Source organism: Camelus ferus, chromosome 21 (assembly GCF_009834535.1).
Source record: "Camelus ferus isolate YT-003-E chromosome 21, BCGSAC_Cfer_1.0, whole genome shotgun sequence".
NCBI lineage: Eukaryota > Metazoa > Chordata > Mammalia > Artiodactyla > Camelidae > Camelus > Camelus ferus.
Window position 1 is genome coordinate 22,275,697 of NC_045716.1, and position 26,742 is coordinate 22,302,438.

Consider the following 26,742-nt stretch of genomic DNA (forward strand, 5'->3'; position numbering starts at 1 on the left):
TGTCTCGGCCGTGACCTCGTTTGCACAGTGCGTCTTTGGCCAGTTCTGTGACCTTTCTCGGCTGGAACCTGTGAACTTTTCTTCGTCTGGAACATGGAGAGGGGGGTTGTTTATTGTACTGTTGATGGGGGTTGTGAGGATGAATGAGGAGTGTATGAGAGAGAGCTCTGTTGACTGTAAAATGCCATCCCTTTTGTCACTTGGCATTTCCGGTTGGAGTGGCTGCAACAGGCAGGTATGGGCACGCGCCTCCTGCTCCCGGAGAGGGTCTGCTTTCCCACCTGGTGTCAGGGGCTGCTGCAGCGGCCTGGGGGTGGAAGCCTTGGCTCCAGGCTCCTTGGAAGGGCTCCACTCTGTTGATAACCAGAGGACGCTAACCTAGAAGGTGGGGACTCTTGAGTCTCTGTGGGCACAGAGGTTGTGCTCTGAAGGCTGAGAGTCCCAGACGCCACCCAACACCTCCCTTCATGGGGTCTGAGCTGGACAAAGCAGGTGGGCTTTAACCCAGACCACTGTCCCGTCAACCCAAGGAAGGAGCCAGGAGTATAAGGGAGGAGACTGGACCGGAAGTCACAGTCTGGGCTCCCAGCCAGGTTCATCCCAACCCAAACTGGCTGTGGGACCCAGGTATTTTCTCAACTCCTCTGAGCCACCACACCCTCATCTAGAATGGGTCTGTACCACTGTGTATCACCTTGCCCTGTGCAGAAGAGGCCACATGGGCCAAAGGAAAAAAGGCAGAGTCCTAAAGCTCAGCCATGATCCAGGCCTGAAGGAGGGGGAGAAAGGAGCTGCTCCCACCCTCAGCCCCACGCGATGCTCCGCTCAGCCTGACCGCCGCTGCTCTCCACCCTGGGCATGGGGACTGGAAGAACTAGGCGTCCCTCCCTCTGATTCTTTTGGGGTCCTTGTCCCCCAGGAGAATTAGCTCTCAGACCTGATCCCGCCCGGCTGTCACTGTGACCTCAGTTCTGGCCTGGTGGCCGGGCTGGGTTGCTGACAGGCTGGCACCTTGCTGGCACCCTTTGTCCATCCTCAGCTCACATCCCGTCTCCGCTTCACCCTGGTCATGGGCGACAGAGACTTGCCAGTCACTTGTCTCCGCCTGGCCCTCCCAGCGGGAAGAAACAAAGTGAAGTCAGCAGCATTGAAACCTGGCTCAGACACTTCAGCCTGAATGACCTGAGTTGGTAACAACTTCCCTGGACCTCAGTTTCCCCATCTGAAGTATGGAAGTCATCTTACCCACTTTGCTGATCTCAGAAGAGGGTGGGTAACAGTTGACGGTACAGAGTGGGCTTTCATGAAATGGAAACTGGTCCCTTTCCTGTGACCTCTGTCCCACTGCTTCCAGCTGGTCCTCGTCCACGTCCTAGCTGTGCCCCAGATGGTCACTGTCACGACTGCCTGGGACTGGCGGGTGGTTGCACTTCCCCGCCGCTGTGGTCCAGCCCATCCTGCACCGTCCACTCCCACCGCCCGGCCCCTTACCCTCCCTGGCCCACTGTCATGTGGAGTCACCCAAACCTGGCCCTCTCTGTGCCTCTTACCTGTTCAGTAATATCCTTTCTTCTGGAAAGGTCTGGCTGGACTTTCTCCTGCCAGAGGGAAATGGGCCCAGTCAGCGGGGCCCTGGTAATGCACTCACCTGACCACACTGTAGTTTTCCCTTCTAGGTCCTTCTCCCCCAACCTCAGGGACAGTGATGCTATTAATCTTTGTGTTTCCAGGGACCCTGCAGTGTCTGACAGAGGGCACATGTCTGCAGGGCAGATTTTGAATGAAAGGGTACTGGAGTCAAGATATCTGGTTTCCAAAGCCACTTAGACCATGACTAAGCTGTGTGGTCTTGGGCCTCAGTTTTCACGTCTGCTCACTGGGGACCCTAAGCACCCCCATCCCCATTCGGCAGGTCTCTGGTGTAGGTCTGCTGCCCACCGGCTGGGGACTTGCTTCCTCAGAGCAGAAAGAGGGGTTATCCTGAGCATGACTGTGGGGCGTATCCAGAGGGGATGCTTGAAAAACCCCTTCAAGTAGGAAAAGGTCAGCGCTGCCCACCTGTTGTGAAGCAGGGCAGGGGCCGGGCGCGGCGCATCTCCTCTCGGGGGCTGAGGGCTGGGGCTCGCGTTAAGGATGCGCTCACCTCCTCCCTCATCCACACCAGCTGCTGGTCCGCTTGGCTGAAGTTTAGCAGGAACTGGACGACCACATCTCTACCTCCCCCCAACCCGGCCTCAGACGCTCACACCCAGGCCTGGGCCCAGCACACACGGGAGGCGGGAGGTACCTTCTGGAAGAGTGTTTCTATTTATTTAGTTTGGACAACTTGTGTTCTTGAGGAAGAAGAATCCTGAAACATTATTGGGAGGCTCTCAACAAAACTCTGGCTTCAAGTCATGAGCCTGAGGCTTGGCCGCTTCTCACAGGCGACGAGTGTAACGCTCCCTAGTGTGGGAGGCCCCCCGCTCTGTCGGCCTGCCCATCCCGGGGAGTTACTGCCCCTTGAGGGAGGCTCTCCCTGGCTGGGCAGTGAGAGTTTTTAGGAAGTCTGCCCTGCCACTGAGAGAAAATGGGCCTCCTGGGACTTCCACTCAGCCCGGCTCTGTTCTGGAGCAGGGAAAAGGAGGCACCTGGGTTTCCCTTGAGGCAGCCTCTGTCATTTTAGGATCCCTGCCCCGTCCCTCCTCTGTCTCCTCTTCTCTTGGTATTTTGGAGCACGGAGCTTCCAAAGGCCAGACATCTGTTTTCCCCGGCTAGTGTGCACCGGAAAGAAATGAACACACAAACCCCAGTGCGTTTTGGTTATTTACCAAAACTTTGAAAACTGCACTCTCCTTTGGAGAGTGCATTCACTCCTGTGGTTTGGCAATCACCAGCATCCCCAGATCAGCAGTGCCAGCCTCCTCTCCCCAGGCTGCAGGCTCACGCTTTCGGGGCCATTGGTATGTCTCTGGCTTAACGTGTAAAACTCTGAACCCTTTATTGCCCCCCTCAACATCATCCCTCCCTCCCTCCCTCCCTTCTGACCCACCTAGGGCGTTCATTCCTTCAATGTGTGCCAATGAGGGTCTGCTCTGCAGAGAGCCTGGGACAGGAGCCCAGTTCTCTGTGCTGGAAACCCTGAAATCACCTTTGCTTCTCCAAGGGGTTGCCAACCTTGAGTGAATCTGTGGCTCTAATTTAATGTCTTTGGTGCCATCCTGGAAGGCAGGAGGGCAGGAGGCTGAGAACACAGATTTTAGAGTGGCCCAGCTTGGGTTCAAATCATGCCCTTTGTCACATTGTGGTGTGTGTGGTGGCCTTTAGCAAGTGACTTAATCCCTCTGAGTCTATTTCCTTTCTGCAAAATGGGACTAATAATAGTATCCACCACAGAGCTGCTGTGCAGGTCAAGTTAAACCATCTGTACAAAACACCTTAGCCTCAGTGAGGATGTGTCTGCTTGGCAGACAGGATGGAAAGGATGGCCTGGGCAGAGGTCTCAACAGACACCAAGGCCCTGGGATGGGAAAGTGCAGGGTGCATTCAGAATGCCTGCAGGACACAGTCCTAGGCAGTGGGGCGGGTCCACTCTGGAGCATGGCAGGACCAGCTGGAGCTCGCCTGTCTTGCTGAAGGGTTTTGGAACAGTCTGGTGGGCAGCAGGGAGAATTATGGGGAGAGAGACGTCAGATTTGCATTTTAGCTGCAGCATGGCAAGTGTTGCAAGGGCCAGTTTCAGAGGCAGGAATATGAGTTGGAAGCACATTTCCATGGTTGAGATGAGGGGTGGTGACACCCTGAATCAGAGCAAGACAAGAGCTGGGACGGGAGAGGCTGTGCATAACTTGGTCACCTATTAGGATGGAGGTACTGTCTGCAGGAAGAGGAGGAGTCTAGCCATTGCTTGGGTAACTCAGTGGCTGGGAGAGCCATTTATCATGATTGAAACCACAGAAGGAGGTTGAGGTGGGGAATGACGAGCAGGTCAGTTTTGGACACATCAGAGTTGAGGTTTGGGGTTGGCGGGTGGGCATCCAGCTGCCTCCAGGACATCGATGCAGAGGCCAGGGCTGGATGAGCAGGGCGCAGCGAGATGAGAGGAGGGCACGGAACAGACCCCCTGGAGAAACATTATCAAGTGAGAAGTGGGGGGAAGGAGTGGAGCCCACAAAGGCGAAGGAGCAGTCAGGGAGGTCGAGGGGGCCCCGGAGGGAGGGAGTCACAAAGCTGAGACAGAGAAGGGAGCGTTGGTTATGCCACAGGGAGGTCAAGGAGTTGTGGTCCCCTGAGTTGGGGGTCACACAGGTCCTCTGCATCAGGCTGTGGGCAGGTCCCTGTGCCCGTCCTCAGCGCAGTTGCTGGGAGTGGCAGTCACAGGGCAGTGAAGGGGAAGGAGGACCAAGTAGGAGGTGAGGGAGTGAAGACCCTGGTCACTGGCCCGTCTTCTGAGAAGCTTGGCTGTGAATGGAGGGACCCAGCGTGGCTGCTGGAGCGGACACGGTGCTGAGGGAGGGATGCTGGTCTGTGTATGCAGGCTGCAGGGACTGCGTGTGTCTGTCAGCTGTCGGGAAGGAGCAAGTTGATGCCCTATTAAAGGTTTCTTTCGAATGGCACTACTTTAGGGACCTTCTAGTGTTTGCTTCTATTGCTTGAGCCTTGTGGATAATGTACAGATTTAAAAACAAATCTTTTTGCTGATTTGCTCATTTCTTTCCCTGCACTTTGTTTCATCTGGGATACAGTCTAACTCATCTGATTTAATACACATTTTAAAAAATGCCATAACTATTAAACACCTTGTTTACAGACAGATGAAATCAGTTTATTCCAAACAACAACAAAAAATGAAGGAGCCAGTTGAGAGGGAGAGGAGATAACCAGGGGGCCAGGTTCTAGTTCAGGAGTGCACAGGAGGGGAAGGGACTGAGTGCCCCAGGGAGGAAGAGCCCTGGCTCAGAGCCTGGGGGGCGGGATGGAGGAGGGAGAAGGGAGGAGGTGCAGACACACCTACATCTGCAGGTGTGGGGCCAGCCTTGGTGTCCTTGGTGAAACTGCAGGGACAAGAAGCTGCGGGATTGTTCCTGGCACATGGCAGGGCTCAGTTAATGTTTGTTGAATTAAAATGCAGGGACTGCTGTGAACCTAGAATGGGACATAGGCAGTGGCAGATTTCCCACCATCCAGTGTGTGGATGGCAACTTTAGAGAGAATTAATTTCAGTGTGGGGTTACTGGCCATACTCCAAGTGAAAAACATCAATCAGGTCAAGATCTGGTATTGGCCTCCAGAGGCTTCTAGTCTACTTCAAATTTGATAGAAACATAATGATAGTGACAAGACATAGGTCTTCAACTGCATGAGTTTAAAACACAGGAGACCAACAAAAGGAGAGACTTTTGAGATACTAGGTGTGTAAAAGTGGATATTTTTATTAACTACCAATAGAGTTCTCAGCTGACAGGAAACGTACTTTAGATTGTAGGGCATAAACTATATTCAGAAGACTACTCACGTTACAAGGCTCACCTGCCACAGCCCGATGGTCCCACAGATCGGAGCCTATGTAGCCCCTCCTGGGTGCATGTAACCCACTGTCACAGGGACACGGGCATCTGGGATGCAGGAGGTGTCACTGGTCCAGATGCTTCAGGGTCCCACTGCTAAATGAGCTAGGAATGGACCTGATGGTTCAGGCTGAGTCTTGCTCTGTGCCCTCACCCTCCCTTCTCCCTGAAGGAGAAAGTGGGCCCACGTCACACCCTGAACTTGCCTGTAAGGCAAGGACTCCTGTGTGTCAGGCGTTAAGAACCCAGAAATCATTCAGACGCCGTCCCTGCATTTGGAAGCTGCTCGTCCTAGACCTCGATCCTCTGTGACCCAGGCTGGTACGTGCCGTGGCATGCAGTGTGTGTGAAACACCATGTGGCCACAGAGGATTGGGCAATGTTCCTGGGGAGATGGGGCTTTAATGGAGCCTTGTATTCACTGGGGGCAGAGCCCTTGTGTGCTTGGGATGAAACTGGTCTGGAACATTTAAGGTGTGTGAGAGAGAAGGGAAAGATGGCGTGTCTGTCCTGGGGGAGATGGCAGTTGCCCAACCCTGTTGAGACCCTGCCTCACCCCTAGGGCTGGGGTCTCTATCCTTGCTGTCCCCTAGTAGATATTTCCTAAGGAGGTCTCTGGCTGGTTGGCTGATGGATTTGAATTGCCTTGACTGGGCTCAGAGGCAAACGTCCTCCTTTTGAGCTGAGCAGACTGGGGACTCCTGAGATCCTGAAACCTCCAGATGGCCCTCTCGGCCTGCATGGTCTGGGAACATGAGCTCCATAACCCAGGTGTGCTGCACAGAGAGGAGGAGGGAGCTCCGGGTGCCCAGCGTGGCTCCAGGACCGGGGGCTGTCCAGCTCAACAGGAAAATTCTCGATGGTGGCTTCCTCTGCCCAGCTCACATCCATCTCCTGCTCCACTCTAATGAACACTGCCTAGATAGATGGTCATACACGTGGGAGACTGGAAATTGGGAGTGTGTTTCAGGGGACAGTGCCTGGCTGGGCCTGGCCGGGCCACTGCACATCAGCTGAGGACACGGCCCGCCCCCCACTGGCCCGGCTGCACCCGGTATGGCTGGAAAGAAAGGAGAACGGGAGGGAGTAGCTTCTGAGTCCGAACACCACGAGTCCTTGTCAGACTCTACCCTTCAAAGACAGGAAGCTGAGAGGCTGACACGTTAGCAACCACCTCGGTGACGATGGTGTCACCTCATCTTGTCTAGTGCTTTGTATTTTTTGGCGTGTTTTCACATATATTGTCAGACCTCTTGCCTGCCTGGCTTCACCTCTTTGACTTTTAGGCTTCAGACCAGATATTTCCTCCTTCAGGAACCTTTCGGGCCACCCCCACTCCCTGGGCAAGGCACCCCTTCCAGGAGTTGGCTTGGCATCGGCTCTGCCCCCTGACACTATTTCTTGCCTGCACCTGCTCTTGGCCGTGGGTGCATGGTGGTGGGGGCTGACTTGGGTTCACTGCTGTATCCCATAGCAGAGAGTGCCCAGCACATAGCAGGTTCCAGAAGTGTAGCCAAATGAGCGGACAGCAAGCCCAGGGGGTACACGGGGCAGATTGATTCTCCCCTCACTCCACAGAAGAGAAAACGGAGTTTTCTGTATGGCCTGATGTCCATGGCCTTGACTTTTGCATCATAAGGGTCTTGGTGGGCTGCCCGCTGCGAGCTGATGGTGCCTCCGCCAGCGCCCGTGCTCCCCCTCCGTGGTCCCCTCCTGGGCCTCAGTCCGAGTGCCTCTTCACTCTCCAATTTGTGATTTGCGGCTGGCCATGGATTGCCATGGTTACTATGCCAGCCCTGGCAGTCTCTGTGTGACATTTTGGTTTTATTTGCTAAATGTTTGAACACTTGGGTTTAACCCTTTCTGCCCCAGGGAGGGCTTTCCTGCCCCATTGCTCCTCCCCCAGGGGTGAGGGCCTCCTGCTGCTCTTCCCTAATGGCAACCGGGAGCCCATGGGGCTGGCATGCCTGGGGGGAGCAGCTAGCCTGATTCTCAGCTGCCTGTATTGACTTTCTGTTTTGTCACTTGGAAATGTCATCCTGTGCAAGGCTTCTTGACAGGGCGTGTGCTGCATCTATTAACAGGTGTGAAAACCTCTGCCCTGGACATGTTCAGACTTGCCCCAGCCAGGAGGGACAGTCCCAGACTTCCAGAGTCAGCCGGCTGGGGCTCCAGTGGCTTCCAGGCAATTGCCTCTTGCCAAGTCCTCCAGAAGCTTCCTCAGCTCCAGGAGTCCAGGACCTTAATGGTGTCCTCTGCCCTTGAACCCTGGCAGGGAGACAGAAGGGAAACTGGCTTCAGGAGGAGTCAGTGTTTGTAGCTGGGAGATGGTGTCACCCTCACCTCCCACTCTTCCTCCACTGCTGGCTCAGGATGAGGTGGTGCTGGGAGGCTGAATCCACCCAGCTGTGTGTTACCTTGGAAACCACACACCGTCCTCACCCTGGGAAGTGAGGGGGCTGAGGCACGCTTCTCAAGAAGCTTCTGCTGTAATTCAGGCATACAAGAGATCACCATCCCAACATGGGCAGCTAAGTGAATGAAAGGGTTCTGAGAGAAACAGCCTGAGTGCCTGTCCCATCCAAGGTGCTTCCACCCAGCAAGCCTCGGCCACCTTTACATGGTCGGAGGAGCCTGTGGCCTGGCCTGTCTGTGGTATTGATCGCTGTGTGAGCCTGGAGGAGCTACTTCTCTCTCAACCTGAGTTTTGTCATCTATAAAGTAGGCAGATTGGGTCAGATGATCTCTGGGGCCTCTGATTGCATGCCGGGTTCCATGTCTGAAGGATGCTCAGTGACAAGGAGAGAAAAACATAGGGAGAGTAGCTGTGAGTGGTTTTTGGTAATAAGGTCTGATACAGTTTGCATTCAGGAGGTCCTCGTGAGGGACTGTCCGGGCAACCTTGTCCCTTCTCCTAACTGCCTTGCTTCTTTCCCCAGAGCTGGCTGTCCCCTTAATATGGCCTTGAACTAGAAATAGTAAATAATCAAAAGGACAGTTCTTTGGCTCCAACATCCTAAAGTTTAAAAGTGACTCCTCTTAAGTCTCTTACAAATATAATCTGGTCCGACATCTTAAAGCTTTTAGGATAATTAAAGTAAGTGACTGCGTTCCCTTCCTCGGCGCTCAGTTCCAACCTCCTTCCATGAATACAAACCCCCACTTCTCCAAAGTCACTGGGAAGTGAGTGTTCAACTTAATAGAGTATCTGTTTCCCTGAGAGTGCCAGTGTATTGTGTCCATGACTTTTTCAGAGTGAATTCATTCTATTTCGCATTGATGTTGTTACTGTTTTTAAATGACAATCTTTTCCCCCAGGACAGCCCTTCTCAGCCAGGGATGGGCACCAGATCCCCAGTGCCCCGTCTGGCCCCACTGGCCCGGGGCATGTGCGTTGTGAAGGCGCCACAGGTCCCAGTGCATACTCCTGACTGGGAGACCGTGTGCTCGGTTACAGGCTCAGCAAGGCCGTGTCGTCTCTTCACCGTCTTTGTGGCTGTCCCCGCTGTGCCATTAAAGGGTGTTGTGATAGTAGGAGCCTAAGTCCAGGCTAAAGATAATTGACTCTCTGAGGATTTGGGAAATTGGAAGGCACTGTAGAATTTTTAGTGTTTGGAGACTTCTTTACAATTTTCATCGCATTATACGGCCAAGAAAATTCTGATAATTCTAGTCTCTGTTCAGCAGGAATCTGGTAAGATGACATCTTCCTGTTTTTAAGAGTAAAGATGGCAAATTCTCCAAAACCCGATTATTGAGAAAGATGTGAGCTGTGCTGAGATGATCTTTGAATGAAAGAATTCAACACAATTCAATCAAGCAGAATTCCATTTCCTCTGAGCACCTCATCAGTACAAACCTATCGGGTGGGAGGGAGGGACACTGGGCTTGTGGTCAGCAGATCTGGGGTTAAGGCGTGACTATGACATTAAAAAAATTTTTTTAATTGTATAATGGATATAAGTTAAAATGACAATTTTAACCATTTTTAAATGTACAGCTCAGTAGCAGTAAGTACAGCCACACTGCAGTGTGGCCATCACCACCATCCATCTCCAGAACTGCTTTCGTCATTTTTATGTAACTTTCAGTCACCTGATGGCTTCTGGGTATGGGTGCCCCTCCGAGTATGGTGGGCTTTTTTCACACACGCGTCTCCTACCCGCACGTTCACTGCGTCAGCCCTGCACTTGCCTACACCCTGTCCCGACACCCGCATGTCACGGGCCAGGTTCTGGTTCTCAGTTTGGACTTAGAAAAAGGTTTGGAACCCCACAAATGATAATAATGTCAGGCTGTATTTGTCAGTGGCTTATGTGCCAGAAATTGTGCCCTTTAGGATCTCAGTGAATCCCCGTGGCAGTCCTGTGAGGTGAATCTGTTACTATCCGTGTTTTATAGATAAGGCGACTGAGCCCTGAGACATTCAGTTCTGTGGCCAGGGTCTTGTGACTGGTGAGAAGCAGAGGTGGACTGGTGGGCTGACCGTCTCCAAGCCTGTTAGGCTTCACTGCTGGCAAGGAGAGCTCTGGCCTTGGTCTGTCTCTCTTGCCCCTAGTTCCTGGAGGGCCAGAGGCAGCCTGGAATTTGGGCTTAGCCATGGGGATGCCCCTCCGAAACAGAATAAGAGTGAACATGACGAGGCCCAGGGCAGAACAGCAACCCAGACACTGTTGGTCCAACCCTGTAGCAGCACCGGGGCGCTGGGCCCCAGCCACACCTCCGGAAGGGACCCCCAGCCTCTGCTCTGCCTTCAAGTGGCTACTCTCCCTGTTAGAAATCCCTTCTTCGTCCTGGTTTTTCTATTGTCCTCCCCTTGCGTCCCAGGCCTACCCCAAGGTTGAGGTCCAGCACCCCCAGGGAGGTGGGGGATTGCCAACTCTGTGTAGCTCTCCAAGCCGTCAGGACTGGGAGGGTGCTTTGGTTTCCCTGCCTCCCTTCTGACCCCTGCTAGGCTAGAGTCTTCTTTGAATCCGTGGCTGCCTGGCTGGGCTCCATGCTGGGTCTTGTTCTTTTTTGCCCTGCCCTCCCCCACTCCCCGAGGGGTTGGCTCCTGCTTCCTGTCCCCAGTTGTTGCTTGTCTGGAGCCACAGTGACTCTGCCCATCCCCTGGCCCTCAGGACCAGACTTCCCTTCACCCCTAAGCCGAGGCCCATCTGGGTGTGTCTAGGCTTCCCTTCAGACACTGAGCCTTAGGTCACCAGTGGGCCAGGCTTCAACAGTTTCCCCCACCCCTGTTTTCTCTTCCTCTGACTGTCCCTGTGAAAAGGGCCAGCAGCCTCTCACTCAAGTGCCCCTGGGTTGGACACAAGACCTCCCAGGGTCTTCTCCTGCCCAGGTGAGAAGTCCCCAGCTTTCCTGGCACTGTTGGGAGCCCTGTCTCCATCCTGCCCCTGCTGCTCTGCACAGTGCACCTGGCCTGCACCTGCCAGGGGTGTGAGCTGCTCAAGACAGAGTGCTACCTACCTGCTTTCTCATTCCATTACTGCGGCCAAAGACAGCCAGTGCTCCCAGCTTGCACAGCAGCCTCTTAGTTCACATTGAATCGAATGTCTACTAAAACCCTCTGCCTTGTTCACAGAGCTGCCAAGCCACAGGTCTCTACCCCCTGCCCCTGATCTCCCACCCTTGCTTGTCCAGTTGGCTTTTGGGGACAAGAGCTGCATCTGTCATTCGCCTTTGTTCCATTTCTGCACATTCCTTTCGTTTCAGCCCTTTGTTTTAGTCTGTCCGGGTCTTTTAGCATCTCTCTGAGCAACTCGTGCTTGGGGCCCTCCCAGCTTCCTGTCCTCCCACATTTGATGAGCCTGACTATGATAGCTTCATCCAAACCATTGATACAAATGTGGAATCAGAAATGGAATCTGGGGAAGTGAACTTCCTTTTGTTGGATTAAAGGCAGGAGGAATGGAGACAAAAAAATTCAAGGATCTGCAAAATCATTCTCCTTCTAAACATCTGCGGGCCTCCCCTTGGGCTGTGGTCTTATGCTCCCTCCCAATCTACCTGCAAAATAAGCCCCGCTGTGCATTCATTCACCTAGTGTGTTTATTGAGCCGCATTCTGGTGCGGGATGGGGCTGGGAGCTGCAGAGTGGACCCTGTCTCCGTGCTGCTCACGGTCTGTGAACTAAAAGGTTGAATGGGCACTTGGCTACCTGGCAGGATTGGGTTGTTACAGCACTGCCCCTCCCTGCAGGCTGTATCACAGGAGAGTGTTGCCGCATGGCCACGTCCCCAGGGCTTCAGCACTCCAGAAGCAGTCTCAGCCACAGCAGCTGGGCTTGGCCGTGACTGCTGACCTATGGCTGCACTGGCTACAGCTACGACCAGAGATCAGTGACCAGCCACGGCGGAGCTGTCAGCCAGGTGCGGAGCGGCCGCAGCCTCCGAGCTCCATACAGTGAGGTTTACCCCAGCCCCGATGCTGGTCTGCTGTGTTTGTGCCCACAGGACCTGCCCTGGTGGCCCTCAGTTCCCTCATTTGTGCAACCAGGGCGGGGAGCTAAGTGCTCTCCAAGGCTCCACCCAGCTCTCTCTGATGCCTCTGGCTAGAATGTGCTAGAAACCTTACTGATTTGACAGCAGAGAAATGACCACCCCTGGGTGTGTGTGTGGGATGGAGGGGGGTGGGGTGGGGTGGGCAGGGCAGTATTTGTCTTCCTGCTGCTGTTAGAAATAAAAACTGTTCTCCACCTCCCCTGAGGACTGGACAAAAGGTGATTAACTCATTTGACACAGAGCTATTGAAGGTCCGTTCTGAACTGGGCACCTCATGGCTGGCAACAGGCTTGTGATCTAATGGGGAGATAAGCACTCAACTCCTCCGTGCCTCGGCTGCCAAGTGCTGGAGGCTGAGCTGTGGCGCGCGGGCACGGCGCACACAGTAAGGCCTTCTTAGTGGATGGCAATGAGGCCACCACCCGCCGGGCATTTGAGATGGGCCTTAAAGGCTGGGCAGAGCTTCTGCAGATGTGGAGAGCTAGGAAAGCTCAGGGCTTCTGGGGAGTGGGAGAGATGTCGTTGATCATAAAGGCAGTGGTGACAAGAAAGACTAAATGGGATGCCTGGACCCAGATCCTGGGAGTAGGATCAGGAGAGATTAGGCATCCTTGTCTCCAATGGTAACAGCCCCTAAGTGTCTATTAGAATGGGTTCAGGGATGGCAATCTGATGGGGGGACAGGGAAACCAGAGAATTTATCCCCAAGTTGCATTAGCAAAGCATTATAGAAGATTGCTAAAACATCAATATTTTTAGTCAGTATTAAGACCAAAGCCTGGGGCTGAGGGTTGGGCAGGGGACTGGTGAGATGACGGAAGCCCACCCACTCTGCAAGATTTAGCGCCTGCTCTGACTTGAAAGTAAAGCATTGAGCTCCAGGAAACATTGAAAATCTCTTCCTTGGGGGATCTTTAGAAATAAAGACAACAGCTACCTGGTACATTCTTGTTTGAGAGGGAGAGGGATGGAAAAATACCCCTTCAGAATCTGGGGTTCTGTGATCTTGTTGATGGAACACGACCCCACCAGGAGCCCTGGCCCCTTGGGTAGCCAGAATTTGTCTTGCTCTGTTGGATCTTTTTTAGATGTTTAACAGCACTGATGAAATTTACAAGAACCTCAAGATTTTACAGTTTTGCTCTCCTCTTATTGTTCCCTAACCCAGCCTCCACCTAAAAACACACGGTTCCCCAGCAGCCTGGGAGCTGGAGCTCCCCCTCAGGCAGGACGTTGGGTCCACCTGTGGGTTTGGGGAAGGGGTGTGGCTGGGAATGGCCACCCTTCAGAGTGTTGGCAGAATGGGCTTTGGTCCCCAAGGCCTGGCTGTCGCCTGCAGGAGTGGTGACCTCACCCAAGGCTGATGTGGGGGCTTCTCAGTTTGTAGTGGGCTTGAAAGGTGCAAACGCTGGGGAAATGTAGGCAGAGATGTGCTGCCTGTAGCTCATAATGGAGCAGCTGACTTTGAGCAGGAATCGACCGTGGCTCGTGGCTCATGCTGCCGTTGGCTTATCCCGTGAGAGCCTGCCCCTGCCGCCCTGATGCCGTTTTTTCCTCTTCTCAGTTTCTTCTCGATCATCCTATCAGCATCATCTAAACCTGCCTCTTCCAACTTCTCTTCTTGTCTTCTCTGGCTCTCCTTTCTTGCTTGCTTCAGTCTTTCATACGTAAACATGTGGTGCCTGTCGCTGTGGGCTGGCTCCGTGTGTGTGCGTGCGCGGCTTTCCAGTTGAATTGACAGGGCTGAATTTACAGCCGATACTGCCTGACTCTGGAAAAAGAGAGGACAATGAGGGACAGGATCTCTTGTAGCAGAGAACATTCGGATCTGGGTGTCCTTTCAGGGTAAATTTAGTTCCCAGGGCTGGTGCAACATTCTAATTTGGTGGGAGTCCTTGGGTGCCCACTGTGGGGAGGGGACCTCCTGGTCCACTTCAGGGGACATGTGAAACCCAAAGTTTATGACCGTTATGTAGAACTGCAGTTCCAGCAACCCTGAGCTGACGCAAGGTTTATTCATCTGGCATCAGGTTTCCTTCAGGCTCCTTTGTAGCGCTTTATTGTTCTTGAAGCTTCTACATTTTCACAGCTGGCCCATTTCAAGGCATAAATACAGATTAATAGTCTATACTCACTATGTTCTCATGCTCCCAGGATTAAATCAATAATGACTGAAATATTAATTGGACCTTTGTGAAAAGAAAATGAAATATGGTACAGAGCAGAGCATTCTAGATTTGGAATCAAAAGTTTGAATCTCAGCTCTGCTGCAAATTGGTGACCTCAAGAGAATCACTGAACTTCCCTGAATCTTTCTCCTGCTGGGTGATGGGATCAGATGGCCACACAGGAAGGTAGTGAGTACCAGCAGCAAGAGCCTGGCACAAACCAAGGGCTTGATGGATGTTTAATTTTGGACCCTCCTTGCCAAGGAGATCACCATTGCAAACCCAACCCCAGCTCTTGGCACGGTGGTCCAGCTCTTGACTGCTGTTGGCAACTGTTGAGATGCTGGACACCTTCAGTCCTTTAGAGTAAGTCTCTGAGGTCCTTGCTGACCATTCCCACGGTGCTTTCTTAGCTGGTGATCAGGAACACTCCCTGGGGGCCCCCCTTCCCAACCTTTTCCCGCCCCCCTGCCCCCCCAGCCCCATTTCCTGTTGATTCTCATGAACAGAGTCAGGAAGCAGAAACACTGGTCTGTGCTTTGTTAATGGGCATCACAGGGCTCTAGGGAGCCTCTTGTGCCGTCGGAGAAAGACTGGCCCGTTCCCACCAGCCTGGGCCCAGGTCACAAAGCGTCTTGCTGACGCGCAGGGCCTGGGACCACTCAGCCACCTCAGGAGCAGGCAATGGCTCCAGGGATGGTGGGTAGAGAGTGGACAGCCCTGTGGCAGGTGCGTGGAGCACAGGAGGCGATAGCCCTGATAGGATGGTGATGGTAAAAATGTTAATAACAACTAATTGCAAAGCACTGAGTAGTGTGGCATGTTTTTCAAAATTTCTCTCATTTTATCGTCACACTCTCCCCGATTTACTCCCATTCATCCTGTGTTAGTTTCCTATCACCGCTGTAACATATTACCACAAACTCAGTGGCTTAAAACAATAAAAATTTTTTATCTTACAGTTCTGGAGGTCAGGAGTCTAAAATGAGCCTTACTAGGCTAAAATCGAGGGGTCAGCAAGGCTGCATTTTCTGGAGGCTCTAGGGGAAAATCCATTTCCTTGCCTTCTCCAGCTTCTAGAAGCTGCCTGCCCCTCCATCTTCAAAGCCAGCAACAGCCGCCCAAGGCTTTTTGCACATTGTATCACTCTGACACTGACTTTATCTGCCTCCCTCTTCCACCTTTAAGGATCCTTATGATTACACTGAACCCACCCAGATTATCCAGGATAATCGCCCTATATTTTAGTCCTAATCCATTTGCGTCCTTAATTCCTCTTTGCCTGTAAGGTAACATATTCACAGGTCTTGAGAGGAGGACATGGACATTTGTTGGGGGGCATTATTCTGCCTACCACAATGCCCTATTTGCAGATGAGGAAACTGAGGCTGGGATATTACGTAACATGCCCAAAGTCATGCAGCTGGTGGGCAGCAAGGTTGGAATGTGAGCTGGAGCTGCACAATCTAAAACCTGCCATCATTTTAAAAGGCTCCCTAGGAAACCAGGGAAAGCACATTCCTCCAGAACGGCCCCAAACAGCGACCACATGGGAGAAGGGCAGGTCCACCCAGTCTGAAGCCCCTCACACCATTTTAGGTCATAATGGAAGAATAGACTGCTCTGTGCACAACACTGCATAGACCGAACCAGCGGTCCTGAAACTTGGCTGTTATATTGGAATCACCCAGGGAACTTTAAAATAATACTGATGCCTGGTCCCACCCCCAGAGACTGGGATTTAATTGCTCTGGGGAGGCACTGAGTATAGGGTTTTTTCCAAGCTCCCCAGGTGATTCTAAAGTGCAGCAGAGTGTGGGAATCATTGCTCTGAGCTAATCCATGCTCCCAGCCATGCCCCCCACAATTATGTGCTCCTCTTGTGACCATGCCCAGGACACACCCACCCACCCCCAGGACTTTGTTCTTGGGCTCATGCCCAGAATGGCCATATCTCCTTTGCTTCTTCCTGGCAGCCTCCCTCACACCCTGGCTGTGTACAGAGCAGCATCGTTTATGCACAGAGCATCCTCCTCTTTGGGAACGAGGCATATTTTCCTTCTGTGTCTCTCATGTCCCTCTGCATGGCTATCTGCAGAATCGAATTTTTTTAATTCCCCCCTTGCACATGTTCTATTTCTGTAAAGAATCTCTCCTAGAAAATCCATTCAACTTGAGAGGCAGCGTATGTGGAATCTGATAACAGATCAGACTTTGGAACTAGACTGACTGCCTGGGTTCAAATCTCAGCCCTGCTGGTTGCTGGCTGTGAGCTTGAAGCAAGTTATTTTATCTCTCAGTGCCTCAGTTTCATCATCTGTAAAATAGGGATAACAGTAGTCCTGACCTAGGGTTGGTGTGAGCATTAATTATTTCATCTCTGTAACAGGGATTAATTAGAAGGGTGTCTGGCACATAGTAAGGCGGTATCAGTATTTGCCAGTATCACTACTCCTGCTCCTGCTGCTACTACTGTTCTCTTAACCTGGCCCTGTAGGAGTCAATCAAATTCAGCAAACACTGGTGACCTACCCCGTGGCAGGATAGGAGAGAGTAGCTAGTGTTCCATGCCCTCAAATAGCTCATGGTCTTGGGAGGGAGTGAAGTGTTGAGGAGAAGACGTCAAATAGGTGGACAACTCATTGTAAGACAGCGTGAAGAGTTTGAACCAAATTGCTAAGGGATGATAAAGATGGGGCATCCTCGATGTGGGGATTTGTTGGGACTGTGGATGGGAAGGGGCACTGTAACTTCTAAGCACTAATGAAATCTTAATGGGTCTTGTCCCTGCCGTCCACGCTTCCCAAGTTTCGGTCCAACACTGAGACTAGTGAGTGTCACGAGTTCAGGTGCGTCGTGCTAGTGCTTGCTAGTGAATGCATTAACATGTCCTGTTCTTGCTGAAGATGCCCTTGCCAGGAGAACCTGCCCTTGAAGAAGGGGCTGGCTCCCAGCAAGGAAAGGGTTACTGTCCCCGACTGATTGCAGCTGAGGTCCAGAGGTGACAAGGAAGACCTGTCATGCAAATGTGGGTGGGGTATGGCAGCAATTAATATGGAGTTTGGAGTTGCTCAGAAAGCCGTGGGCTTGTCCAGGGCCTTAAACCCCCAAGGAAGGACAGATAGTGCCTGGGGAGCTGTTGTGAAGGTGGCAGCAGGGTAAGTGGGAAAGGAGAGGGCAAATCAACTTTTGTGAGAGCCTCTTTATTTTGTTTGTTTTTGTTTTGTGGGAGGTTAGGTTTATTTATTTAATGGAGGCACTGGGGATTGAACCCAGGACCTTGTGCATGCTAAGCACACACCCTACCACTGAGCTATACCCTCCTCCCACCCCCACAGAGGCTCTTTAGAGAGGAGTCCTCCCTGGGCTGAATGTGTCCTCCCAACTCATCCAGCCAAATGGCCTGTGGCTCCACCCATGCACCTCTCACTTGGCCCTTGGCTCCCTTGCTCAGTGTTGGCCCTTGTTGCCGGCAGCTGCAGCATGTCTGCCAGCTGTGGGAACAGCTGTGCACCAACACTGGGCCGGGTTGCCCCCTGGTGTGTTTCCTGTCCCCGCCTGGTTGAACACACTTAGAAATAGGACTCAGCGTTCCTTGGGTTCTAACTGTAAAACATGTGTTCAGAGGCCCCAAACACCTGTCTGCCTGGGGAGACTGTGGGACAAATACTTGAGACCCTGGTGGGTTTTCTGGTTTTAAAGGAAATTGCCTGTCTCGGGGCAGACAGATGTTGATGAGGGTGTTTCCAGGGCCATCCTGGGAGCCAATAATGACACCAGATTGTTACCTAAATGCCCAGCGTCAATTCTGACCCAAAGCTCAGGGTTTTACTGTCAGAAACATCACTTAGGCTCCACCTCAGTTGGCACTGCCTGCCCACACTGCCGACTTCTCAGCTGCAGCCCTGACATGACTGGTGGCACAGCTGGATCTATACCAGATCCACTTGACTCTTGGCTGCAGAGGAACAGACCGTCGGAGTGTGCTTCCTGACCTCGTCAGTACAAACAGGCAGGCAGTGTTCCCCAAACCTGCACAGAGGAGCAAAAGACGCGGTCCAGGAGCTGGCTCTCCAGCCAGGAAGGAGGAGAGTTGCATAAATGCAGGGGTGGGGAGGGGGAAGGTCTAGTTCTTGTTCAGTGACCGCGGGCCACTGACCTGGGGCAGGACCCAGGCTGCATGCAGCCCAGCCACACTGTGGGGCCTTAGAACCCTGGCTCAGGGGTTCGGCTTTATCGAGAAGCAGGAGCATGTGAGGAGAGGACGACCTACTCAGAGTCATGTTTTAGGAAGACTACCAGCTGCCGTACGCCACTCACAACCCAAGAATATGAGGCAAAACACAGTATCTAGGATATTACAGAAAAAAAAAAAAAAGAAAAGGATCCATTTATTTGAACCCTCCAGACAGCAGTGGGCATCAGACTCAAGCCCAGGAAACCTGAATTTGCTGGCAGGGCCCCACTCGCTGACACAGGCGTGCAGGGGGCCATGGCGATCCTGCCAGTTTCCTCACCTGGAGGCATCCTCCTTGGCTCTGTTCTCCAGCCTCTTCCCGTGGTTGTTCTGACGGGAGGGAGAGCCTGCCTGACTTTGCAAGGAGCCTTTTCATACTGTGCATGCCAAGTCATGGCCCTGCCCTCTGCCAGTCTCCCAGAGGCCAGGATGTGCCTTTGGTGGGGGACGGAGCTCTCCCTACCCACTGCCTCCACTCCCGCTGTGCCGTCTTGGGCTTCAGCCCCGGCAGGGCCCCAGGAAGTGGCTCAGAAACCCCCCTGGGCCCTGCCAACCAATGAGCCTGAGGGCTCTTCTTCCCTCTGCCGATTCCTAGAGACTCCAGCGGTGGGGGACAGAGAGGGGCACTTCTGGCTGCCACAAGGCTCATGGACGGACACGGCTATATAACCCCGGGCTAAAGGGTTAACTCTCTGCCTCAGTTTCCTCGTCTACGAGCTGAGTCATCTCGTTACCTTGCTTAAGGGGTTGCTGTGACCGCTGGATGAGGTAACGCATAGAGAGCACTTGGCAGAGGGTCTGAACAGGGTCTGAGTTCAGTATGGTCACTGCTATTACTTTGGTTGCTACTTTAACTTTATCGCACCCACACTGTCAGTCCCTGGCCTGTTGCAAATAATTGCAGAATCAAAGAACAAGGGAATAACATTGAGCTATGTCCTCATTCCCCTGCTCTTGCGGCTGTAGCCCCTCCCACCTTTGGTGCCCACGGGTCCACCCCTCACAGCCAGCCGCCAGGAGCATTCTTGGAGCACCCAGGCGCCGATGGAGGCAAACGGAGGACCAGAGGTCGAGGCTGTCACACTTGAACTGCACATCCCCTTGGGGTGCCAGCTCTGCAGGCTCTTCTCAGGACCCTCTGCCAGGTCCTGCAGCTGTTGGCTGGAGATGCCAGCTATGGAAACAGCTGGGCCTCCACCATCTTGCCTTGTCCTCCCCCTGGATTTTTTTGTGATCACTTTAGCAGGCAAGCGCACTTAAAAATAAGTGGCGAATGCTGCACTTGTTTGAAGTGTAAGATATGTCACTCTCAGAAAGAGATTTTGCTCCCTCTGTATAAAAGATAAGAAATAGACATCTAGTTAAAGAACTTTTGGGGCCAGCTCTTCTTTCAGAGGGTGGGAGCCAGCACCCTTTGTCCTTCTGGCGTGGGCTCCGGGGAAGAATGGATGTGCTCGCTTCAGAGCTGTCAGCGCAGCGGCTCTGGGCTGGGGCTCTCTCATTGATCTATTTCCCTCCTGTGAATGGGTTCTACAGAAGCAGCAGAGCGATTTTCCCCTAATGATTGTGGATAGAGAAGAATAAAATGTGACTCTAGAGGTATCTTGGGACCTTCGCTGTCATTGCATGCTGACACTTCATTTCAGAATGTAAACGGCCTTCTCCCATTTTGCCAAGATAAATGGTTCTCTTTAGTCAGGGACAGTGAGCAAAGAAGCAAGGCTTTCCATGTAAAATTGAGGGGCCTCCTCTGTGGGGGGTGAGGGTCTTCCTCTTCCCTCTTCTCCTGGTCTTCCCCACAATCTCAAAGGAAGGGAGCTGGAGGCTGGAATCCACTGGCCAGCTTGAGCCGCGTACAGCTGGGTGGATAGAGTCGGAATCTGTTTCCTTCGAACGAATGTCTCTTGTGAAGCCTGGAGTCTCGGGACGGGATACCTGCTTCCTGGGCCCTTGGGAAGATCCCTTTTCAGACCAGACCCTCCCGACCATAAAAGGCAGGGTGGCTGTCTCCTGATCTGGAGTGCGGATCCCTAGATACCCCGGCACTCAAAGCCATTTTGAGTCCAGCTGCAGAAGTAATCTCAGTGACCTTTCCCAGGTCCTGCTCTCTGCTGCCTGACCCCTTGAGGGGTGAGGACACCATGCCGACCAGGCGGCTCCAGGCCACGGCCCACTCACTGTCGGCCACTGTCTCCCCATCCCGGGCACGTGAGTGTTCCAGGGGGAGGCAGTGGAGGCTCTCCTTGCCCTTAGTAGGAGCAAAGTCCTCCTACTTGTCACTCTTTACTATATTTACAGCTGACTTCCTACGTGACCCTATGCAGGGGAGGGGACTTGACCCCGGACAGCTTCACTTTATGGGCTTGGAGAGTCTGGGCTCCAAAAGCAGGCCATCCTGCCCGCGGTCCCTGGGGCTCTGGCTACACTGTTTGGATGGTTCACAGGGACAGTCCTCAGAGGCACCCTGACCAGAACACGGCCTACACCTAGCACCGCTGTGCGTTCACCCATGGGGTGACAGTGATCTTGGGCCTTTGACCTAATCTCAGAGAGTGACCTAATCCATTGGGTGTCACATCTGGCTGAGACTGGAGGCCATTCACCTCTTTTCATCTCAGCTTGATCATATTCTAAAGACTGTATTGGTATAAATCATTATATATATAGTATGCTTTGATAAATATTATGTTAATACAGTAAATGTTAGTAGCATATAATTAAATGTTAGTTTATCCCAGTAGTCTCGCCAGTCAGCCCAGGGTATGGTGAGGTGGTGGGTCTGAATGCCTGGAGTTAGAAAGGCCAGGCTTGGAATTTTCACTCCACCATTTCCCAGCTGTGTGACCTCAGGCAAGTACTTTGCCTCTCTGGCCCCAGACTCCTCATCTGCAAGTTGAGTACAATATCAGTGCTGACTCACTGAGGGTTTTTTAAATTGAAGTATTGTTAAAGTATTGTTAATTTACAGTATATTAGTTTCTGGTGTACAGCATAGTGATTCAGTTATACATTTATGTGTATATATATATTCTTTTTTATTATAGGTTATTACAAGCTATTGAATATAGTTCCCTGTGCCATACAGTAGACACTTGTTTATCTATTTTATGCATAGTAGTTTGTATCTGCAAATCCCAAACTCCTAACTTATTCCTCTCCTCCATTCTCCCTTTGGTAACCATAAGTTTGTTTTCTATGTCTGTGAGTCTCTTCCTGTTTTGTAAATAAGTTCATTTGTGTCATTTTTTTTAGATTCCACATATAAGTGATATCATATGATACTTGTCTTTCTCTGACTTACTTCACTTAGTATGATGATCTCCAGGTCCACTTAACATTGTTGCAAATGGTGTTATTTTATTCTTTTTTATGGCGAGTAATATTCCATTGTATAAATATAACACATCGTCTTTATACAGTCATCTGTTGATGGACATTTAGGTTGCTTCCATGTCTTGGCTATTGTAAACAGTGCTGCTATGAACATTGGGGTGCATGTATCTTTCAAATTAGAGTTTTCTCTGATATATGCCCAGGAGTGGGATTGCTGGATTGTACAGTAACTCTTGTTTTAGTTTTTTAAGGAATCTCCACATGACTGAGTTTTGTGAGGATAAAGCCTGAGAGTGCTTGTGAAGTGCTTAGCTCTGTGTCTACTTCACCCTTAGGAAACGCTCTGTAAGTGTTAGTGCTTTTCAGTGCTCTTATTATTCCATTAGTGTAAATAGCGCTTCCTGTCGGGGCTGCTCCTGAATAAGTGGTACCTTCTTGCCATAAATGACACATGGGATATGTCCTGATTCATAGTCACAGGTTAGAGGCCTGAGGTTTAAACTCCACCTGGTTTGGAGGGGAGTGTATGGCTCAAGTGGTAGAGCGCATGCTTAGTATATACAAGGTCCTTGGTTCAACTCCCAGTACCTCCTCTAAAAATAAATACATAAATAAACCTAATTACCTCCTCCCCGCCAAAAAAGTGGTAGGATAAATGCCACCAGATTCTTCAGTGTGGGAGACTTGGGAGTCAGAAGGCTCAGCTTTATTTCCTGCTTTGTCACTTGCTGCTTCCGCGGGTATCCCTAACACACTCTCCTGGTTTGTGCGAGGGGATGACGATATCAGCCAGGCTGTGGGGAGGACCGGACAGGCTAGTGATGCCAAAGTCCTTGGCTTAGGGCCTGATGCATGAACCTGTCTTTTCTTCCTCCCTCCCTTCCTTCCTTCCTTCCTGGGTTTTCAAGCCAGGCCTGAGGCTAAGAGGTGAGTCTTGGTGAGTCCTCCAGGCCCGAACAAAACAGGGCAGTGGTGGAGAACGATGCAAAGGGAAATGACTTGGGGTTGCGATTTCAAGAATATCCCTTTGAGATGATGGTTTTGTTGTTGCGTGATTTATTTCTATTAATAATCTCTCCTTTCTCATTGTACTATAAAAATATCTCCTCAGGAAAATGAGGCTCAGAGTGGTGAATTTACTTACCCAAGATCACACAGCAGGTTACTGGAGGAGCCAGAATTTGAACGCTACTCTGCCAGACTCCAAAGTCCAAGTTCTTCCCACCATCCTTGATTGTCTTCAGGAATTAGGATCCCCCTGCTCTAAATGTTCATGGTAATAAGGAGACCATCAGTATGAGAATTAAAAGTCCCCAAGGTCAGGCTCTCTCTGCCTCCTGTTCTAGGGGAAGGGATGAGATAAGCTAACCAGATGGCCTTTCCCCCTCTTCTGGGACTGGCCTCACTGGGAGTGAGACTACACTGTCCCAGTGGCACCTTTTGTTAGGTCACAATTGGTCCCAGGCTCTTTATGAAGCCAGGCAGAGCGTTCCTTGTTTTCACAGACACACCAGGCTAATACTCTTGTGTCCCAGCTCCCAAGTGCCTTTTTTATTTCCCGGTTTACTGATTATTTCTATTCCACCAGCCTCATTTGAAAAACCCTTTCATTCATCACAAAAGCAAACCGCACAGTCAAAAGCCAGATCCTGTCCTCTGGGCATGGCCTCATTTCCTGCCCCATGATTGACAAGGACCCAGGAGCGCCTTGCACACCTGGGCGAGTGATTGCTGTGCACTTCGACCACTGGGGCTGTCATGCTGGGCTGGGGCTGGGAGTCGGGGGAGCCTGGTCCTCCCCCAGGGCTTCCAGCCTCAGACATTCCTGCTGCTTTATGGACATAATCAGTTCTTGAATCATGACTTGCCTTCTGAAGTGCAAATTTGCAACCAGTTCTCCATGAGGCTTTGCAGTCAGGTGAATTACAGCCAGGGCAGTCTGTATGCCTTAATTTTTCATTCAATTAAAAATTGTCGAAACATCTATGTATGCATGAAAGCATATCTTTTAAGATATGCTCCATTTATTTCATTCACTGAGTATTTTTTTTTTTTTTGTGAAGGGAGGTCATTAGATCTATTTATTTATTTATTATTAAATTTTTTTAATGGAGATACTGGGGATTGAACCCAGGACTTTGTGCATGCTAAACATATGCTCTACCATTTGAGCTATACCCTCCCACACTCACTGAATATTTGTTAAACACCTAGTTTTAAGGGCAGGATCTGGGGAGACAATGGAGCTAGAAATAGATGTGGCCTCTGCCCTCAAGTAGCTTATAGTCTTATAACAGATCAGATTCCGTCAGATAATTGCACAAATAATTAAATTATAACTATAACAAGTGTCACAAGTAACTAGGATCAAGCCAGTCAATAGGAGGATGACCAGGTCCTAACTTGGCACAGAGTGAAGAGAAAAGCATTCTAGGCTGAGGGAACAGCATGCCCAAAGGCCACGTGTGTCAGGAAGGAGAAGATAAGCGTGGCAGCCTGAAAGATGGCCAGCGTGGTTGAAGCAGACGGAGCAGGGGCACGACACACAAATGGAGGCTGCGGAGAAGGAGGGACCCAATCCTTCAGAGCCCTGCAGGCGCTGAGAACGACTTGTCTTCATTCTGCACAATAGGAAAGCGCTGGGCAGAACCACTGGTTCTGTGTCTCCAGCACCTGGGACAGTGCCACGCAGTGCACATGTCTAAGGAGTGGCTGCATCCCATCCCGCCCATGAGGGAGGAAGGGATCCACCAGTGGAAGGATTGAGCACAAGGGAGATGAGGGATGCTCTCTGGAGTACTTGCAAACCCTGGAATGGATGCAACACCGTCCCCTGCCCACCCCCACCTCCTCAACGCTGACCGTGGGGATCTGGTGCAGGCTGGGATTTTAACTGCAGGTATTCGGAATTAACTAAGTCAGCTAAGTTCCTGCTCTGGCCATTCTTACAGGCGCTTTGTGTTCTATTTCTGCCTTGAATAATAGTCCCCAGAGTCCTGAATAAGCTACGAGACTTAATATTGATTTGTTTTCTTTCTTTGTTAAAAGTATTATTAATGATCTATTGAGAATTTGAGGTTTACCTTATTAACCATCATTAATGGTAGTCCTTTTATGTTGTTTATAACTTTCAAATGGGGTCTATCAGTTCCCAGCCCTGGTGGCTTTGTCTGTAGGTGGCTGCACTGGGGTCTGTCACCCCCACTGGTTGCTCTTTTTCCCCTCCAAGCTCCCCACCTCCCCACAATGCTCCCTATTCTTCCCTTTGTTATAAGGTGCAGGGATGGAAATCCAGGTCTGACCTTTTCAATGTCAGCCTCTGTCCAAGGACATTTGGCCGAGAAGCAGGGACAGTGCTTTACCTGGCCCTGGGCCTTGGCTGTGGGCAGGAGGAACCAGACAGCTTCAAACTATTCAACACACCCCTCCATTTGTAGCTCGCCAACTTTTCATTCACTGGTTTGCATGTCTGACACCTCACTTGGCACATGATTTATTACAGCTTTTAAATAGTCCTTTCTTTCTGAATTGAACTGTTCCTGTATTCATTTGGAATGGGAAGATTGGCTTCTAAGTGTTTGTGGTGCGAATCTTCCCAGGGGTGATGGTTTTAGGTTAGGGGCTTCCCATTCTTAGTGCTAAGCCAAGGACCATAACCCAGGAACCACCCGCCGCCCCCGCCCCGATCTGGCTGGAAATGAAAGAGATGGAAAGAGACACACCAGAAGCTGCCCGAGACCTGGCTGAAGGAAGGAGCGTGTATGGAGAAACCTTTTAGTTTTGCCAACACCTTCAAGGAAAGAAAAACAACCTTCTACCTGGATCACAGGCAAGGGAAGGTAGTTCCATCTAAACAGTTGGGAATGGGCTTTAGAATCCATACAGGACCTTCTCTCCTGGATGGGTGTATTGGATTCCGTTTTGAAAATACTTTGCTGGGGTGAGTTTCTCTAACATATGTCTTTCTCTCTCTCGTCTTCTGCAAGGTTTGACAACCTCTGTAGCCAAAATCCCTCTTGCTGGAGTTAAAGCCTCTTAGGGACCAGTTAAGCTGGAATAAAGGATGGGTATAACAAAACATGCAAGTTCCCTTTCCTTTTAAAGACAACTATGTTTCACGGAGACTACCTGAATAAATTCATCAGTTTGTTATTATCATTCTGGGATTATAACTGGGGAGGACGGTTGCAGAAATCCCTGTGAAAATCTTCCATGCTCTGCATGGGGAGGGAAAGTCCTACCACTTTCCTGTGGAGCATTCTGGTTCCTATTGTTACCCTGTATTTATAGACTGGGCTCCACTCAGAGCCCACCTCCTTCTGTCGCTGGTTGAAAGGCTATTGAATACAATCCCAATTAAAGGAGGAAGATGTGGCATGGTTGTAGGAGCGAGGCAGAGAGAGGGACAGGAGGGAGTAAACCACCCCGGGTGCCATATGAGTCACCTGACCCTCTGCAAAGGGACACCCATTAGCAATATCAGGGCCTTTTGTTCCCTTCAAGATTCCCGCAGTGAGCGCCACCCATTTTTACCACAACGGTGAAAAAATTTATTCTTGTGCTCATCTGCCTCCACCCACTCTCAATTCTGAAGCCTCAATGGCTTCATCCTCCATTGATCATGACACAGTTGCCACCTGTCACTCTAGCTTGATTTTCTTGCCATCGCATTGTCTCCTGTGCCATCCACCTGGCCCACTGGAAGGATGCTTTTACGGACAGTGTAGCATTGGCAGGTTGACAGGTGAGGTGGTTTCTGAGGGGCTGGCATGATGCCCAGAGGAATGCAGTTCAGCCCTTGGAGTTTGGTTCTTCCTCCCAAATTCAGGCAAACAGTAGAGAAGTTAAAAAATCCTTAAGTATCTTATACCCTTGCCTCATTTGGCCACAAAGGGACATAACAGTCAAAACGCCTGGGTTCATTTGTATAGGAACTTATTTACAGAACAGAGACAGAC

At 51.3% G+C, this 26,742-nt stretch overlaps 1 protein-coding gene across 5 annotated transcripts in view; it reads left to right on the forward strand.

The window, feature by feature from the left end:
- Window positions 1–26,742, forward strand: part of KCNN3 (potassium calcium-activated channel subfamily N member 3) — a 150,687-nt gene that overhangs the window by 44,444 nt on the left and 79,501 nt on the right. The gene's annotated exons all lie outside the window — the stretch shown is intronic.